Below are 19,550 nucleotides of genomic sequence, written 5' to 3' on the forward strand. Positions count from 1 at the left end.
ATATTTACAAATAAAACCGCGCAGTGACACAAACGTAATGTCAGGAGATACATTATTTAAATGTCAGGAGATACATTGTTACTGTTAAAAATGAACTTCCAATAAAGTGAGTATTGGATTGTATTGAGGATTCAGTATTGCTGCTGTATGTAACTACTAAAATAACTTGTAATCTAACAAAGTTACTTTTAAAATCAAGTAATATGTAATGTAACTAAGTTACTTTTTAAAGGAGTAATCAGTAATCATATTACTTTTTCAAGGTAACTAAGCCATCACTGAGAAGAAGATGTTACATTCAAGAGGCTCTTTGTGAATAACCAGTACCCATCCTTGAAAACCTTTTTGGTACTTCTATAAACCCCCATGCCATATCTGCTTCTAAAATCAAGGTAGCCGCTAAAGCACAAGAACCCCAGAGGGGACCTGATAAAAACGGGGGAGAAAGGTAGTAACATCTGCTAGATTAGTGAAATCCATCTAGAAGGTACAGAGCTGCCCCCAGATCACACCCCTCAGCATAAGGGTAGGGACGGTTCAAAGTCACACTTCATAAACCATCACCTGGCCAACTTACAGATTAGACCTCAAGAAAGAGTACAAGGACCAGTGAATACAGTAAATGGGAGGGCACGAAAATAAAGCAATGTGATAGATTGTGTGTTTGTGTGTGTAGTAGTGTGTGTGTGTGTGTGTGTGTGTGTATACATGCAGTATATTGCAGAGGCATATGAGAAGATGAGAGATATGAGACTGAGATTATTGATGTTTATTGATGATTCTTGATGTTTATTGATGTTTTTCCAACACTCTCTACAGGGACAGAGTTCCCTGTTGTTCTGATTTAAAACCCCTGAACTTCTCTCTCAATGAGTACAGGCAGCTGACGTGAAAAATACAATCCGTCCCTTATCTTAGGCAGGCATAGACCTTTATTGTTCCATTGTTGGTGTATTTTGATCATTACATACTTAGGTTTTATTATTCATTTCATTGCTGCATGCATACTAAAATGATAATCTATGTAGTTAACAATACCTACAGTAACTCTATCCATGCCATGTTGCTGGCTGTTGGTGGAGGTGGTGTAATTGCTTCTCTGTGTCTCTTGTGTTAACACAGTAACGCATACTGAGTGTGCACAAAGAGATCTATGCTGCCCTTTAATGTCCATGAACAGAGGAAGGTTAACTGGGAACTGCTGAGTGTATTAGCGCCTTACGCACAAGTCTCTACGGAGCAGCTCTTTACTCAGAACGGAATCCGATGAGTTTAGCACACTCGCTTGACGTTTCGCTCTCACCTTCTATAGATTTACCGCCGGTGTCAAACATACATAGATATCCTAATGAACGATGGCCCGAATGCCTTTGGGAGCCACTAGCTCCTTTGATACGCTGCGCCTTGCGCTCGCAGTGTCTGCAGAAGGTGCAGGAGGTGAGGAGGAGCTGTGGGTCCCCACAGGCACCAGACACCGTGCTCCAGGATCCGCGCTAATCTGATGGTGGGTATGTCTGCCGGAGCCTGAGAGCTCCCCCCCCGCCCAGCTGCAACCCCCCCCCCCCCCACCTCCGCCCCCCCTTCTCCACCTCAAATGACGCACATCAACTCTCATCTGCATCAGGCCAGAGCCATGGGAGCGGAGCGCGGCGTCTCATTAGCATTCGCCTGCGTGCCAGCCAATCCGCACGCCTGGCAGGTGCGACACACGTTTTGGAACATGACAGTCATACTGAATTACGTGTTATGGAAGCCCAGTATGGATACCATTAAGAGATGGGTAAAGAACAGGGGGAGGGGGGTGTCTGAGCTACGATGCTGTTGCATCACTTAACCGAGGGCAGAGAGAGGTAAGGGAGTGTTCGCAGCTTTAAAAAGCAGCGGCACTCCAAGGTCGAACTTCAGCGGGCTGCTGGAGCGTGCCTGGGCAGAAAGAGCGACGGTGCTTAGAACAGTAATGCGATAGTGAGTGATATCTCGCACTTGGCCCGAGAAACGCAGTAGCCACGCATGAGGGCTATCCTCCTTACTGAGAGAGAAAACATCACCATTCATGTAGTTCTAAGCCACCATGCACAATAACCTTTTGCAACTTCCCCATTACAAACAATTTTTGCTGCGGCGGCAAATTCGAAGTAAGAGCAATGGAGCGTGATATTAGGGTTGTGGAAGAAATGTGCTGCCGTAGAGATTCAGCTGCTTTACCTAACGGAAATATAGAAACCGTCCCACTAATGTCCCCCACTGTACATTTATGAAGATACCGCGACTTTTTCCCTCTAGTTGTTGACTTGTTTACCCTGTTTGAAATCCTGTGAACTAGTAAGCACTCAGAAAAACACCTGAACGTCATATGGCATAAATCTTCATTGCGCAGATGATAACTATTATTTCAAATAAGTACCAGTCATTGTATTGGCTAATGATAGCTACTAAAGCAGCTCAGAATAGAATGGTGAGACAATACAAGCTCGTCTCCGCTTTCTGCTCATACTATATCAGCTCTTGTTAACAGACTTGTATCGCACTATTTGCTGACCCCCGCCCCCCTTAAAGAGGTCCGGATGAGGCGTGCCCTATGCTTCTCCACGCAGGCGAGGAAACTAACGCTTTTTGTGTTATTACCTGTTCAGAGGCTTTCGTGGTCTGTCTCTGCCCTCTAATCAACGCTGATTCCTCATTGGTATTCAGGTCACACCTGCCCTTGGTACTTTTAAACTCACATTTACTGTCAGAAGCAGTTTGAGTTCAGCTCTATCACAACCAGGCGAAGGACCAGCAGAGAGAGGCAGACATAATAACGTGGAGGTTACTGCTGACCTCTACAGAGGGTCTGTCAGCCATGTTCCTCACCGCTCTCTTAACAAATCCTTATGTTTTCTGTGTTGCCTCTTCCAAAGATAGAAAGGTCATCGAGACGGCTGCTCATGGAAACCATTGGCTTGTTGCGTTCTGAATAAATCTTAGCAACTAAAGTCGTCATACAAGCTTTGAAGGTTGTATAACTAATTTTTTTTTTCTTAACAGTCACCTGTAACTTATATTATATTTATATATAATTTGGTTTGCCTACTTGTTGCTGAACATTTGTATACATTTGTATACATTTTTAAATGCTTCAGTAACTTCAGTAGCAAACAAGGCAAATAAAGTTTTATGTCTTTATCACGGTGGAACACACCACAGTATCCCCCAACCCAATCCTTCATTCTACAGAATATCAAATGGTACAGAACTACTTTGTTGTTAGAAATGTTGCCATATAGCTTTAAGAAAATAATTATCAAAAGCAATTCGTTGTTCCTTGCCACATAAATGAAAGGTGTCATTTATTTGAAGCTTGTAGTGACAAATGATCTATGGGGTAAAAGCTAAACACAAACTCATGAACACATTTTTCAAACTTGGCAGCTTTACTTATATGTCTTAGGGCCAATCCAGTTTGTTCTCTTGTTTAGAGTCTCTTTCAGCAATACCTTCAATATAAGACCAAGTCATTGAATTCAAGTTAATGAATGTCATGGACAGCTCTTTGTAGAGTTCATGTTTGAGCACATGGTTCAGTCTGTTGCACCTGGCATCTTTTATAAGTATCCTGATATCTTCAGGTCAACAGAGTTTGTCCTACGCAGACTAAACATGTCTCATTTCAGACCAAGACTGCAGCTCTTTACACTACAACGTAAGGCGCTAGAACCACAGGTGCGTTAAAGAACGTTGACGGAGTGAAAGTGTCCTTTATTTTAAAGGTGTCCTTCACTGGTCCAAAAGTGGAGTCAAGGGGAACCAGGAAGCATCTGAGGTCAAATCCACGTTGCGAGTAATGATTGGGACAGCTTTGACTTGACCCGCACTTTACCAGCTCGAGTTAAGACACGAGTGAAAAGAACAACGCAGTGTACCGCGCAAAAGGGCCTTTGGTAACATCCGCGCGTTCATATTCAAAAGAGTGTTTTCCTCCAGCCGCACGCGCTGTTAACCTGAGGTCAGCCGATATAATCATGACTCATCACCTCTGACCAGGTGTGTTTACATCTGTGCGTCACCAGCTGTGGTGGTCTTAATGGTGCTGCAGGGTAAAAAAGGGAACGTCTTTTGGATTCCATCACATTCCTTGCTTCTACCATCTGTCGAAAAATAATACATTTCCACTGACTTGATGTGACATTAAGCAAGCCTAATTAAAATTGCATTCCGTATTCTCAGAAACCTTAATGAACGTCCAGCTGAAAATAGAGCAAAAACATGCGGAGAATGCAGGACACAGCTTCGCCTTTTTAAGCCATTTGTGTTGTTTCTTGAATAGCAAATCTCATGGCTGTTTTGCAGGGGACATTTCATTGAATTTCCGTTGCCCTGGAAGTTGGTGCTTTACTTGCTAATCAGGAGTTAATAAGGACATGGATTTGAGGCAACAACGCCTTGTGTTGTGCGGCGCTGAAAGGCATTTGTGCCTAGATGCTGCTTCTCCCCAGACCTGAATAAAATCAATGTTGGCATTTCAGGGCCGTGGCGCCAAAATTGACTGTTGTGTCAATGGCAGCGGTACTTAAAGGAGCTCTGGCTTACTCTCACCAGTGCTCTCTACAGGAAAAGCTGTGCTCTGATAGCTTTCTTCGACTCAAAAAACTGTATCTAAGATTTGGAATTCATGCTCCCAACATCGACCCAGTTCTGCAGCAAAATGGGCTCATGTTTATCTAAGCCACGTAATTATTGGTGCAAATCCCTTGATTACCTGGTTTAGGTGTAATGGGATGGAGCAAAAATACAGACTGGGCTGAAGGTCTAGGCTAAAGACCTCGGTACTTAGCAGCTTCAGTGGTATCCAATCCCAGTCCTGGGGCCCGGAAGCTTTGCATATTTTTGCATTTTCCCTTGTGCACAAAGGGGTTTAATTGTCGGTGAAGGGTTAAATCAGGCAGGTGTGGTTAGACAAAAACCTAGTCTGGGATTGGTTCTGCTATAAGTTAATTAATTGCCCCTCCCCGCTCCGGGCTAAGCCCTTCAACTCCAAACACAGCCCACCATGCACTCTGCAATGCTGTGGCTTTTTTTCAAAATGAAGTCTGATACATACGTCTAAAGTTTGATACTTCAGTGAGTTGGTCTTTAGAAATGTTAGCTATGATAATTCACTGGGTAAGACTGCGGGACAGGGCTCTGAGTGCATAAACATGGCTGCTAGCTCAGGAGGGTTTGCGTGGAGGATGGTGTGACTGGTGTGTATTCAGCTGCACCACGCTTGACAGAGTGTTACTGCTCAGCGGCATATTGACACCAAACTGCAACCAATTTGTCCGTTGCCACATTGCAGCCGACTGTTATGCTAGATATTTGTGGCCTAAACCCTTCAGTTATCAGTAAAGCTCGTGTTTAGCAGTTTCTTAAAGCCAGCTTTGTGACTAAGCATACTATGACAGAAACCTGATGGTCACTGTGTCTGTAGATTAGCAGAGACTTTCATTCTCTTTTGGATTTGTGGGAACTTTCCCATAGTGCCGGTGTGAACGGCTGCAGCTGACATCACCTTTGCATCACGTTAATTTGCTTTCGAAGTCACTGCGTTATTCTGTTTGGGGAAATGTGATGTTATTGAAACCCAAGGCTGTAAACACTCGTTCAAGGTAATCAACACATCCTGTGATTTTGGAGGTAAGAACAAGTGAAATGACACGATCACCCAGTCAAATTCAGTCATTTTTAAATGCAAAACTCTTTCTCTGTCATAGAAACTTGAACATTGCGGATGAGAACATGCTCTCTTTGCAGTGCATACATTTGGATGGGTGTTAATCCTTTTTTTCTTTGCAGAAAGTAACTTGTGGGAAGGACCTGGGCAGTATTATCATCATTAGGCTACTCATATTTATTCAACTACTTCTACATTTCTTTCCTAGCCCACTGTTCCTTAATCGTCATGATGGCAAACAACATTCAAATGAGTGCTGCTATATGAGGTCGTTCTGTTCTGCAGGGCAGTACCGTTTTACTCATCATCTTCCCTACTGTGCACTAATCTGCTGGCCTTTATACCCAACAGACTTTGAAAAGAAACATTATATGTTTCTGACTATTTGAAAAAAAGACTCATTCTGCAACGGATTCACCGTTATTTATTAAGTCTGAAATATTTTACTCCCAACTGTACTTCATTCACCTGCACAGGGTGATATTAAGAACTATTGTAGAAAGGTGTTATTAAACAGCCACCCTGTGGAGCTTAATAGCTGCAAAAGAGCTCTGGTGGAAAATAAAGCCAAAACATGAAAACATGACATGTATTCTATTACCTCAGAGAGAGAGGCGCCTTGGCCAACTTTGACCCCTGACTAAAATAAAAGCAAAGAGGGAAGGAGAAAATATCCGTCTCACTCAGGTCAAACAAAGATTGATGTCGGTGAAGTAGGTCGACGCAGGGAGCTTGAGCACTGTGCATTCATGGCGTAAACGAAAGGACGCGGTAACAACAAGTGGAGCATCGGTCTTGTTTCGCAGGGCATCTCGCCGTTCATTCGAACCGACAAGTGCAACAATGATTTGTTTGATGGAACTTTCACTCAAGCTCTTCCTCCGCAGGCATGGCGACCGCCGTCGACCGCCGTGAGAGTGAGAACTGGCGGTGGAAGCCGAGTGTGCTGGGATTGGCAAGGTACGCCCAGAACGTGGAGAAATTCCACACACACTCTTCCTTGGAATTTCCTGGAATGATAAATTATTCCCTATGGTGTCAGGGCATAGCATACATGTACATATTAGTGACATGACCTCTGACCTCATGGCAGAAGAATCTTGTGGAAACATATTGTACTTTAATGCAGGACTAATAAAGCTGAAAATAATCTTCTGTTGAAAACATTAATTAGAGGTCTTTTTTTTATTATGCTCATACATCAATGTCGTAGAAGTGACTTATGCCCTGTTTGGATCTCAACACTTATGTACATTACATACACACCTATTTGTTGCAGAGAGCTGAAATCACCCAATGAAGTTGGAGGTTGCAAAATCTGTGTAGCCGTTTTAATAGAAAAGTCCTGTCCTGTAAACAGTTTTGCCACAATACACAGTTCATTAAGATTACAGTAAAGATCAACCTATCACCACACCGGTTAGTCGACACTCTTTTTTTAAAATGAGACTGTCTTTTAGATTCAGCTCATTATGAGGAGATCCACTGTTGTTTCATAGGTCATAGATGGTCAAGGGTTGGCCCCATGCCCACCCCACAAATAGAATCTTACTAAAAATCATACATCAGATATCATTAACTTAAACATTAAATTGTACACATCCTGTGCTTCTGACTTTCACTCTTCTAGTGTTCTCTAGATAGAACTGCAACATCCCTACCCGCCTTCTATGCTGAGAACTGAACTGATTGCTATCATTAAATCTTTTGCGAGATAATGCTATTAAAGTGTCAGATGTTCCCAAGCCTGGTGCTAACGTTGATTGTTCTTCTGATGCTGCACCAGCCTTTTCCATTCTTTGATTTCTTGTCTAACGTCACTCCGTCTAGTGGACACTTAATTCACTGCGACTTGGCCTTTCCTTCCCAGGGAGATGTGTGTTCAATTCCGTTGGCTTCCACAAACTGTGCAAATCGTTGCTCATACGTCTTGAAACTTTCATTGCTTCCATCGAAGCACAAGCCCGTCTCGTTGCTGTACACTGCCATCATTGAGTTAGCTTCTTCTGCTAACTTCACCGTCGTAGCCTCTTCGTTCCGCTTCCAACGTCGTGTTTAACAATCCGATCCTCGTCGCCAGTATGTTGTGTCCGAATGAAATCACGCGTACACATTGATGGAAAGCGGAGATAGAAGTTCTGAACAATTATACTGAAGTATATTAACTACTATCAATATCATACAGGTAGAATGTCTGTGCCTAATTGCCGCTTACAGAAGAGAGTTGACTGGGGGGTTTTTACCGCGCGTTCTTTCTCCCGCCTAAAAACATGGCATTATGGGAAGTGAAGTTTATAAATGACCAGTGTTGGGGAGTAACGAATTACATGTAACAACGTTACGTAATTTAATTACAAAAAAAGTGTAACTGTAATTCGTTACAGTTACAATGAGAAAATATGTAATTCAGTTACAGTTACTTCTGGAAAAATTAAGAATTACAATTTTAGTTACATTTTTTAAATATAAACAAAAACCTTTTCGAAATATTTAATGATATTTTTATTGCTTTGCGCCCTATATCGCCGTTTCCCGCTTGTTTCTGTGCTGGAGCAGCAAGCTCGCGGTTCAGTTTCAGCTCAAGCAGCAATGATAGACGCCTTCACTGGACATTTAAGGAGCATTTGTTTTGTTTTCGTGTTGTCAATAAATGTGAACCATGTGCCACCATCGGCAACTATTTGTGATTATGCCAAGCCTTTGTGTAAATTTCGGAGTTTGGAGGTTTATTTCCGATCAGAAGGGTTGCCACCTAGGTCTGACAAAAAACAAGGACACTGTCATACGCGAACGTAAATTGTTGACGGGGGGTGGCGAACGTAAAATGGACACAGCGAGAAAAAACAGACGGATTTAAAGTGTGCAGAAACAGTCGTTTGAACTAACTTAGTGAAAACCGGGACATTAAATGATTTTTTTTGCCGGGACCGAATATTAAAAAGAAGGAAAACTGAGACAAACTGGGACAGCCCCGGAAAACCGGGACAGCGAAGTGAAAACCGGGACGGTCCCGGGATAACCGGGACAGGTGGCAACCCTAGAAGGCAACCAGTATTGAGGTTGTAAGCGAGCTAACAACAAGGTATGCTCACCGTCTCACACACACACACACACACACACACACACACACACACACACACACACACACACACACACACACAGTGGTTTCCATAGTTCGCTACCTGCTGGGCTAGCTACTACCATTCACTTGAATGTGTTTATCCTTTAGCATGCTAGCTTGATTTACAGGCCAACCAAATTAGCTGTTTAAAGTCCTAAACAGGTATTCGCTGGAATCATACATGACTATTAGACAATGACAGACGGTATCAAATGAATATTTATGACTGTTTGGTGTTGGAAAAACGTTTGTCGATGTCTATGACACGACCTAGCCTACCCAATTGGTATCATTGGAACTATCTTAGACCTACCGTTCGACAAGCCACACATTTAAATGAAATTTTTATGAAGTAGTGAAATGCAGTTTGGTATCTAATCAAGTGCAACACGTGCAGATTGTATAGAATGCAGTATTTAGAGATACAATGCAGTTATTTACAGCTAGTGTAAGTAAAGATGGTTAATAGATATGTGCAGAGTAGATAAATTACCTAGGGAAATGCATGTGTGTGTAATGTAGTTATGGCAGCACAATGCACAGGGCAAAGAAAAATATATGATATAAATGTGATAAATACAGATGGAATCTAGAGAATGTTGCACTACGTTACGTTATACGGTGACACGGGAAAACAGGAAGTGTATAACATGTTAAAGTGATGCCGTATAGCATTCAGAGACACGTCAATAACTTGTTTGATTATTGTAATTTCACTGTTGTATTCATTAAAGCGACGTGAACAAATGGAATATTGTTCCTATCTATAATCAAACATTCAGGCTCTACCAAACGGAGCTCGCCAACGTTGGAATGCGAATAATGAGTGAGTAGACGGTTAATGCATTGAGGAATAACCCGCCACCGCTGACTCGTGAATTAATACGTCATCGAAGGCAAAGAGAGTGAAATATAAACCCGTACGACCCTACAAACATGAGCGTACGTTGCCCTATTGCGGGCTGTGACTATGTGGCTACACATGCGGAGGCGGCAGTGGTGGCAGCAATGCTAAACATCCATGCGACCACTCACACTGCAGCCCCCAGAGAGCCGCACACGAGCGCTAAGGCAGAGAAGCTCAGACGACCCTCCATCGCGTTGGCGGGGACAGCCGAGACATGGTCGTACTTCCTGACCCGCTGGGACGAATACAAAAGGGGCACTAAGTTGGCCGGTTCTGACATCGTCACGCAGCTGCTAGAGTGCTGCGAGGAGGATTTAAGAAAAGACCTCACTCGCGCGGCAGGCAGGAGTCTTGTGGATAGTGATGAAAAAGACGTCCTTTCAGCTATGAAGGCACTCGCTGTCCGTGCAGAAAACACAATGGTGGCTCGAGTGGCCCTATCCAATATGCGGCAGGGGCATGAGGAGCCCATCAGGTCATTCCATGCTCGCTTGAAGGGGCGAGCAGACACATGTAAATATGAAATGAGGTGCACTAAAGAGGGCTGTGGCCAAATGAATGACTTCACTGAGGAAATATTACGTGATATGATTGCCCGAGGCATAGCAGACCAAGAGATACAGCTTGACTTACTGGGCGAAAAAAATCAAAATATGCCATTAAGAGACATGATAGAGTATATTGAAGCTAAAGAGTCAGGAAAGCGCTCGGCCTCACGCTTGCTCGACCCCCAAAGCACAGACTCAATCAGCAGCTCATATCGGCGAGGGAAACAACAGGACGTCCGCAACAAAGGGGTCCAAAGAATGGAAAAATCAAAGGCGAAACCTGAGGGGACCTGCACCTATTGTGGCGAGACAGGCCATGGCAAGACGCCACAGTGGCGCATCCGGCGTACTGAATGCCCCGCATATGGCAAGACGTGCCGGAAGTGCAGCCGGCAAAACCACCTCGACAAAGTCTGTCTAGGTGGCCGCTCATCCAGACCCCCACCAGAAGAAGCTGACGGAGTGTGCGAGGAACAGCAGATGGTAGCGTTTGGCGAATTATGCACGCTCACCATGGACGGTGACAACAACAAGGTGTGCACACTGCCCTTAGCCCACCATCTGTATGACGACATGTGCGACAAATGGATGAAGCGCCCGTCTACCCCACAACCATACATCCGCCTCACCCTCGCTGTCGAGCGTGAGGACTACAAAGCACTGGGTCTTGACCTTCGGAAACACACCCGCGCTGTGACCCTACCCGCCATGGCTGACACGGGTTGCCAGAGCTGTCTGATCGGCGTCAAGGTTGCCCAGCAGCTGGGTCTGAGCACTGACGACCTCATCCCGGTGTCCATGACCATGAGAGCTGCGAACAATGAGGGAATACGCATCCTCGGGGCCGCCATCGTCAGGTTCGCTGGCAGCAGCAGTGACGCCCGAAGGTTGGAAACGCGTCAGGTCACATACGTGACGGACACCTCAGACCGTATATTCCTCTCTCGTACGGCCTGCGTGGACCTCGGCATGATATCGGACAAATTCCCAACCCTCGGCGAAGTCAACCTGGCGGCCTCAGACCCGTGTGACTGCCCACGACGTGCAGAGCCTCCAACCAAACCTACCACGATTCCCATGCCAGCCACGGAGGCCAACAGGGAGGCGTTACGGGAGCACCTCCTACAGCTATACGCTCAGAGCACGTTCAATACATGCCCTCATCAGCCCCTGCCAAGGATGTCCGGTCCCCCACTTCGCCTCATGCTCGACGACGACGCAGTGCCAGTGGCCCACCACACCCCCATCCCAGTGGCCATACACTGGCAGAGCGAAGTAAAGGCCGGCCTCGACCAGGACGTTCGCCTCGGCGTGCTGGAGGAGGTACCCATTGGCACACCAGTGACATGGTGTCACCGGATGGTGATATGCGCGAAAAAGACTGGCAAGCCACGGCGCACCGTTGACTTCCAGGCCCTGAACAAGCACGCCCTCCGTGAGACCCACCACACACAGTCACCATTCCACCAGGCGAGGCAGGTACCCAGCGGGAAGTACAAAACCGTGTTCGATGCCTGGAATGGCTACCACAGTGTCCCACTGCACGAAGATGACCGCCACAAAACGACCTTCATCACCCCATGGGGGAGATACCGGTACCTCTCAGCCCCGCAAGGGTACATAGCATCGGGGGATGGTTACTCACGGCGATACGACGAGGTGGTCGCGGATATTGGCAACAAGACGAAGTGCGTGGACGACTCATTGCTGTGGGCTGACACCATCGAGGAAGCGTACTTCCAAGCGGCACAATGGCTCGATATCTGCGGCAGGAACGGCATCATCCTCAACCCCGACAAGTTCGTCTTCGCCTCACCAACGGTGGACTTCGCTGGCTTTACCATCACCATGACTGACGTTCGGCCATGCAGTCGTTACCTGGAGGCCATCAGAGACTTCCCCCGGCCACGTAACGTCACCGACGTCAGGTCCTGGTTTGGTCTAGTCAACCAGGTGGCCTACGCCTTCAGTATGGCTGAGCGCATGCAACCGTTCCGGAGACTCCTGCAGAATGGCGTGCGCTTTGAATGGTCCTCAGAGCTGGAGGATGTCTTCCGTGAGTCCAAGGAGACGATCGTCCGAGAGATCGAGTGTGGTGTCCGCATCTTCGACAAGTCCAAGCCCACATGCCTTGCTACAGACTGGTCAAAGGAGGGGGTCGGTTTCTGGCTGTTCCAGAAGCACTGCAAGTGCACTCCAATCAAACCATTCTGCTGCACCGATGGCTGGAAGGTGACCCTGGTCGGGAGCAGGTTCACCCATGCTGCTGAGTCTAGATACGCACCCATAGAAGGTGAGGCACTTGCTGTCGCCGACGCGTTGGACAAGGCCCGCTACTTCGTATTGGGCTGCAAGGACCTCATCGTGGCTGTCGACCACAAGCCATTGCTCAAGCTCCTCGGCGATAGGGCGCTCGACGACATACCCAACCCTCGCCTCAGGAACCTCAAGGAAAAGACCCTGTGCTACCGCTTTCGCATCATACATGTCCCGGGCATGAAGAACAGGGCAGCGGACGCCATGTCGCGCAGACCAGTTGGCACGCCTTGCCCATCGCCCATGGATCTCCCAGACGATAACGCTGCCGTGGTAACCCACCTCTCACCCAACGCTCACGCCGATGTTCTGTCTCTCATTCGACGGATGGGGCCCGTGGGTGACGATGACGGTGGTGACCTGACCTGGTGCGCTGCAGGTCTTGAGTCACTGCAGTCTGTGACATGGGACCGCGTCAGGGAGGCCACCAGCAGTGATGATGACATGCGAGTGCTAGAGGAGATGGCGGCAGACGGCTTTCCCGAATCCAGGGCGGGGATGCCTGCGGCAATCCGTGGCTTCCACCAGTATCGCGAGGACATTACGTCAGCTGATGGGGTTGTCCTGTACAGGGACAGGGTGGTGATACCGCCCTCTCTCCGCAGCGAGGTGCTGGACGCCCTGCACGCCGCTCACCAGGGTGTCTCCATGATGACCGCCCGTGCCGAATCATCTGTATTCTGGCCGGGCATGTCGGCCGACATCCTTGCCACTCGGAATGACTGCGAACACTGTCATCGGATGGCGCCCTCTCAGCCTGCTGCGCCACCGACTCCCCCCATCTTGCCCGTGTACCCCTTCCAGGCTGTGTGTGCTGACTTCTTCATGCACAGAGGTGTACACTACCTTGTGATAGTGGACCGTTACTCTAACTGGCCGGTCATATCCAGGTCTGAGGGTGGCGCCGCAGACCTCATATGCCACCTGCGCCGGGCCTTCGCCACATACGGGACGCCTGAAGAACTAGCGTCCGACGGGGGGCCCGAATTCACCTCTGCTGACACCAGATCCTTCCTGCGTAGATGGGGCGTGCACCACCGCCTCGCGTCTGTGGCCTTCCCCCACAGCAACTGCCGTGCTGAGATCGGCGTCAAGACGATGAAGCGGCTCATCACAGACAACACTGGCCCGAAAGGGGAACTGGACACCGACTCCGTACAGAGGGCGATACTGCATTACCGCAACACACCCGACCCTGACACGAAACTTTCCCCTGCGATGTGCGTCTTCGGCCGGCCAATACGGGACTTCATCCCGATTCCACCCGGGAGATACAGGCCCCATGCAACGTGGCGTGAGACTCTGACACTGAGGGAGGAGGCCCTCCGCAAACGACACATCCGCGCAGCTGACAATTGGGCGGAGCACACCAAACGTCTGCCACCCCTCAAAGTGGGGGACTTGGTACGCATGCAGAACCAGACCGGGCCTTACCCCAACAAATGGGACAGGACTGGCCGCGTCGTTGAGGTGCGCCAGCATGATCAGTACGTGGTCAAGGTTGATGGATCAGGCAGGGTCTCCCTTCGGAACCGGAGATTCCTGCGCAGGTTCCACCCCGTTCACAACAGCCTGCCTGCCCCCCGGTCTATCCACGACGATCTGGCAACTCGCGCTAGCACCCCACCGCCTGTCACGCTGCCACTGCTGTCCGGCCCTCTGGATGGTCCAGCGACGACTGCGACGGGGCCAGGATCCCCCTTGCCTCTGAGCACCGTGCCTGTTGCCCTGCCTCCCTTGGACTCTTCCCGGCTCGCTGGGAGGCCTCTCACACCAGTGGCCTCAGCCCAAGGCCCCCTCCCTACGTCGCCTGCTCCTGTAGCCCCGACGTGCCACCTGCGATGGGCTTGCGGCGGTCCACAAGGCCGTCCGGCGTGCCTGCCTGGCACAAAGACTATGTTGTAGGGTAGCCTTTAATGGGTTTCTGGGCATAGTACGATTTGTTTCGGTGTACGTTACCGCTTAGTTCACTGTTTGCCATTGTTTCTGCACTATTTATGCTACCTGCATTTTGTTATTCTTCAGCCTTTGTTTACGGGTGTTAAAGGCTCGGGGGGAGATAGAGAATGTTGCACTACGTTACGTTATACGGTGACACGGGAAAACAGGAAGTGTATAACATGTTAAAGTGATGCCGTATAGCATTCAGAGACACGTCAATAACTTGTTTGATTATTGTAATTTCACTGTTGTATTCATTAAAGCGACGTGAACAAATGGAATATTGTTCCTATCTAGAATCATACAGATAATATACAGATTATCCTATACCACTGTAGATAGGGCTATACAGATGTGAATTGAAGAGGAACACTGTTCAGATTTTGTGTGAATGGTAAGGTATGGATAGAGAAGGAAATAATGGTCTTTGGGAAGAGTTCAATAAGGTGACCGCTGTGGGAAAGAAGTGGTTTCTGAACCTGCTTGTGTTAGTCTGCAAACTGTGAAAATGGTAGAGCCTGGGGGAGGAGCAGAAAAGAGCATGGCCCGATGACAGTAGTCTGAGAATCTTACATGTCTGGTGCAGGCATCTCTTCTTGTGGACCTCCTGTGATTGCCGGTCAGCAATTCCCTCTCAGCTTAGAACTCTTTTAAGTTTCACACTGTCAGTTCTCAAAAATTAAATGTTGATCATGGGTCAATACTCATTTAAACCTTAAAGTAATCAAAAAGTAATCCAAAAGTAATTAGTTACATTACTTTTCAAAAGTAATCAGAAAAGTTACACTACAATTACATTTTAAACAAGGTAACTTGTAACTGTAACGAATTACTTTTTAAAAGTAACTTACCCAACACTGTAAATTACTCCATACACAACAGGTCCCAACCTTCATCTTGATGGCGTTTAACAAACGGTACCGTAGATGGAGCAGTGCAAGGCTGTCAGTGACATTCATTCTCACGTTGCTGAAGCACATGGTGTTTGTCCTTTCAAACAGCACACGTCTGGTTCTGGTCTCACGTATTGAGCCCCTGCTCCTACTGCTTAAAGGCACACATTTATTATTTATCATAAAATAAAATATTTGTCAGTGCCTATCCAGGACCCTGTGGAGATGCAGTGGCTGTATATAATTTGTGCAGTTTGCACACGGGAAGAGCAGACACTCTCCTGGAAGAGCAGACACTAAGATCCTCTGAGAACCTCTATTTATCGTTGCCAATAAATACAAGACGTCTAATGCATTTTTCCAAACGTCCTCCACATATCAACTGAGCATCCAAACTGCATTCACTTGATGCAGAAGCCCTGATGGCTTATATCAGTTAGCAACACCACATGTGTATGAAGCATAATGATTCCAACAGCTTTTCCAGTAATTGAAGGGTGATTGGGTGGGTCATTGTGAGACGACATGGTTATATTCAGTCAAATTCACAGAGTAAACTCACAGAGTAAACATTTTGAGATTGACTTATGACTTAGCTAGTGTAACAAGTATACATTACTCTGTACTGTGGTACTCAGAACTACAATGAATCATTGTGTGAATCAAAGTGTTTTATCCACATACTTAAGGACAAAGATTGACTTTGTCACACATGAGTCTGAAAAGACAATATTTGATAATATTATTCATTTCCCTTTCAAGACATCATAAGAAAAGACTTACGGTGTTCAGACTTTCCTACAAAAGAGCCTTTTCAAGGTTGTGCAAAGAATCATCAAGGTCAGTGATACGACCTTGTGATGTTATGGATGCGAGGCATGTCACCACCCTGCCAATGTCACCAGTCTTTATTACAGCTTATTCCATATAATGGTTCTAATTGCTATGCAGCCATGACTCTCCAAGTTGCAAAGAACCCCAAGGAGCCATTCAATGTTTTCCTCTCATGTTTAAACGGTTGCATGCAGACCTGCCTGGACCCCATTAAGACATGGCACTTTTCAAGATAACCTTTAAAAAAAAAAGATTTTAAAATCGCACAGCTTCTAAATCGTAGTAAAAACACCATTTCCCGATAACAGCCAAAATTACAGCGATTGCTTGTAGTCAAGCAAAAGCAGTCTGGTCCTGCTGAGTGGCCACTTGAGGTGTTTTTCTCCTTCTATGAAGGGTAAGTTCTTTGTCATGGTGAAACAATTTTGCAATCGAGAGAACAGAACAAGAATCTCCTGGTTTGACGCAGCTCCTTAACCAAGTGCATACATGAGACGCTTGATTTTAATTATGAATGCCGAAGCCCTGTTTGCATGCGGCAGCGTTTGAATGGCAGGGAGGCAAACTGGGATGTCAAACTGTGTGAAATCAGATCCTCTACCCGCATGCCAGAGAGGGATGGGTTTTAAAAGGATGAGCAGATGCAACTGTCACTACAGCTACAAGTAACACATTAAGCACAAGTTTTGCCTCAGGCAAGTTTGCTGAAGACTCTTCAAAATACCAAACTTGAGACTGTTGAAAGTTGAAAGTAGGCCACTGCCTTTTCATTCAAACGGCGAAGACACCTCCTACAGTATCTTTTCGTCTATGAGCCCGTATATTTCCACGTGCACTTGGCCATTTCTCTGCACTGAATGGGAGAAGAACGTGAGTGCAGTTTCAGTACACGGATCTGTTTTTCCGTCAAAGGCTTGGCTTGCTGAATGGCATTCCCAATAAAAATGCGGTTCACCGCTTCTTGTATTGTTGGGAACCGATGCCAATAATCTTAATAAAGTTAAAGCAGCTCCTCAACCGACACAAACATGTAATGTGTCCAACGATCATTCAAGCTCTTGGAAAACCTCATAAATCCCCACATACATTTTCATGTTTGAAGAGATGCTGTTTTATGTAGGCCTTCACATTTGACTTTTGGAAGGGTCTTAATATCTAATATGAGTCAGATCTTCCTTGTGCTTGAGTGGAGACAGACACCGAGTGAATAATCGTGAAATGATGATGGGAGAAAGTGAGCTCAGTGCACCTTACAGGACAGGTTATGTTCACTCGTGATTACGTTTGAAAGTGTTTAGCATTAAAAACTAATGAGGTCTAGCAGCTCCTCCCTCTATCAGAGCTAATGACAATGCTGAGAGGACATGAGCACAAAATTGGATGGGCCCCACCATCAGCAAACATGGACTAAGCAAGATAAATGAAATATGTCCCGCTGATTACACCGATTATAGATTTCCTTCATGGCAGAAATGAGCCATTTCCCTCAGGAGAAACCGACATTGGAGACCAAGCATGAGGGGTGTCATAACAACTAGTTGTCGTCAGGTGAATCTCCTGACAGGGTAAAACATTTCATGACAGAAATGGACATTTTTGGTGGATGGACAGATAGGGATTCAATTAAATGCACAAATAAACAACAAATAAACATCACTCTGATAATGGAAGAAGACATCTACTGTATGTACATCTATGGAGATATTTTCTTCAGGTGCAACTTCATGGACTGAAGACGCTATGTAACTTGACCGACACCATTTTTGCGATGGTTGTTCTGTACTCCAGGACAGCAGCGATGACATAAAACCCAATGACAGCTTTAATCCAAAGGTGTTAGGCAGAAGTTCTTAACCATATATGGATCACAACCTTTTGGATAGTCATCCCATTTCAGCAGATAAAAATTTACAGGATAAATAAAGTCGCAAAGATTTTTTTTTGTTTTGTTTTAGTATTTAGTTGCAAAACATTTGCAAACACTGCCTGACAACTGTGATCTAGGGTCATCAGCAGATATGCACACTAGAAATGTCCAGAGATTGTTTACAACTTTTGCTTGTCATGATCATTCACTAACTTATTATGACTTTAAAGAATTCATTTGAAAGAAGAAAGCTTCGAAAGTTTGGAAAACATTTGTCTAGATCTTAGGCCAAATTCATATGCTTGATATTTTCCAATAGTAATTTTCATGAAATCTGATATATAATTATTAAAACATCACTGTCATGAAAGGAAGAGTTGTAAATAAACACGAGCATTTGTTTTTAACATAGCTCAGTGGTAGTGCTGTAATTAAGCCTTAGGAAAATGATTCATGTCATGTTTCCTTTAGTAATACCAGCATGATGACAGCATCGTTTCTAACGTTACATCTACCAGCGTTTTCATGTGATCTGACTGGATACTACAAAGTGTTTTTATATTTTTTACAACTGCATTTTATTAGTTAGCTTGCATGATGAAAAGAAAAGCAGACACAAAAAATGAAGATGGATGATTCTGATGACACGGAAACACATGGAAACACCGATGTGACAGCAGGTAATGTTGAACATGGCCATTTTAATTGAGGTGAGACGAGTGGTGGTGTTGGTTCAGTGCTAAGTGCCTGTTGTTTTTGGTAAAGCTGGTGAATCACCCTCAAAGTACCTTCATTCCTGCTGCGTTCAGCAAATCGAAGAAAAAAAAATTTTATGTGTACAATTGCTTTTCAGAGAAGACCTGGGCAGAATAAGGACAGCAGGCGTTGTGAATTTCCGGTTAGCTTCAGAAGGAGTTGGTGGAGCACCATTCCTACATGACAGCTGTTGTGGAGACGCTACACTTTGCTCCGCGCCAGAACACTGACCTACACAAATACAGCAGTGACAAACCAGGTCAGCACTGTAGTCCGAAAGGCTGGTATTACAGAACTTTGAGCTGGTTCTCTGGGGGCTTGATGATGGCTCTGTTTTAATGAAACAGATGCTTGTTTAGTCCTCTACAGCAGAATTTGGCCACATCTAGAATCAACTCTGGACATAAAAACGGTCTTGATTGTTTCATTCAAACCAAATGTGCTGAAGTTCAAAGCCAAAATCCTGAAAATTGTGCAATGGTCCAATTAGTGTCTGACTGTACAGCACATATACTTTTATGTGACAATAAATATGCATATTGTGCAAGATAATTGCAGTGGATAAGACTGAATGTGTAACCTAAATCAAGAATGCATTGCCATTTTATACCAAATGTTGCTCAGATGTCAGAGCATCATGCGGTCATTTACTCTCCTGGTTTATTCATCTGTTAA

General features: G+C 45.8%; 1 long non-coding RNA gene across 1 annotated transcript; it reads left to right on the plus strand.

The window, feature by feature from the left end:
• The first annotated feature begins 8,642 nt into the window (after nt 1-8,642).
• Nucleotides 8,643-19,447, plus strand: LOC143476465 (uncharacterized). Its single transcript, XR_013121307.1, has 3 exons — nt 8,643-8,774; nt 18,705-18,799; nt 18,973-19,447. It is a non-coding gene; the product is annotated as an uncharacterized LOC143476465 (long non-coding RNA).
• The last annotated feature ends 103 nt before the right edge of the window (nt 19,448-19,550 follow it).

This window comes from Brachyhypopomus gauderio, chromosome 15, assembly GCF_052324685.1.
Source record: "Brachyhypopomus gauderio isolate BG-103 chromosome 15, BGAUD_0.2, whole genome shotgun sequence".
Classification (NCBI taxonomy): domain Eukaryota; kingdom Metazoa; phylum Chordata; class Actinopteri; order Gymnotiformes; family Hypopomidae; genus Brachyhypopomus; species Brachyhypopomus gauderio.